This window comes from Lycium barbarum, chromosome 5 (assembly GCF_019175385.1).
Source record: "Lycium barbarum isolate Lr01 chromosome 5, ASM1917538v2, whole genome shotgun sequence".
Taxonomy (NCBI): domain Eukaryota; kingdom Viridiplantae; phylum Streptophyta; class Magnoliopsida; order Solanales; family Solanaceae; genus Lycium; species Lycium barbarum.
In genome coordinates this window covers 31,889,618-31,890,446 of record NC_083341.1, presented here as the reverse complement: position 1 = coordinate 31,890,446, position 829 = coordinate 31,889,618, and the positions used below count along the sequence as shown (strand labels likewise).

Sequence of the window (829 nt, the reverse complement as noted above, 5' to 3'; positions counted from 1 at the left end):
CAGAGAAGGGCGTGGAGCAGCTGGTGGAAGGGGCATGCAAGTAGCGCCCCCAGCACCGAAAATTAAGGAAGAGGAGAATCTATTTGCGGATTATATGCAAGAGGTGGAATATGCATCTGTTATTGTTCCACCTAGGGTTAATGCCGCAAGTTGCAAGATCGATGCTACTATTTACCAATTGCTCAAACTTGAGGGATATTTTCAAAACTCTACCGATGATAACCCTCATCGACACTTGAAGAATTTCATAGGTGTGTACCAGACACATACCCAGAATGTTGTTACTCCTGATGCAATTCGGTTAAGAGTTTTCAAATACTCTTTAGCCGGTGAAGCAAAAGATTAGTTTGCGAAGTTGCCTCACAACACGATTCATACGTGGGGTGAGCTGGTGAATGTCTTTCTCAAGAAGTGGTTTTCTCCTAGCAAGAAAGCTGAAATCCGTGATAAAATTTATGAGTTCAAGCAGCTTACGGGGGAGGAATTATATGAGGCTTGGGAGAGGTTCAAGCGGTATTTGCAGCGGTCTCCAAATCATAGTTTTCCAGAGCCTATATCGATGGTGAAGTTCTATACAGGGCTAGATCAGATGACACAAGCAGCGAAAAATATTGCAGCTGGTGGGTGCTTCATGGATAAGATATATGCCCGAGTCACTCAAGTGCTTGGTAGGTTGAATACTCATAATCAAACATGGCATTTGGGTGGTACTGATGATGTAGCGTATCGGACTCCATTAATCAACAATATTGTGAAAGAGAACCAAGAGACACAACAAACTCTGGCCCAGCTTGCAACCAATATTACTCTACTGCCGAAGAGGTTAGAT

General features: G+C 43.4%; 1 non-coding gene across 1 annotated transcript; it reads right to left on the bottom strand.

The window, feature by feature from the left end:
• Window positions 1-436: 436 nt before the first annotated feature.
• LOC132643089 (small nucleolar RNA R71) lies at window positions 437-543 on the bottom strand. The gene has a single exon (XR_009583535.1). It is a non-coding gene; the product is annotated as a small nucleolar RNA R71 (small nucleolar RNA).
• Between the last annotated feature and the right edge of the window lie 286 nt (window positions 544-829).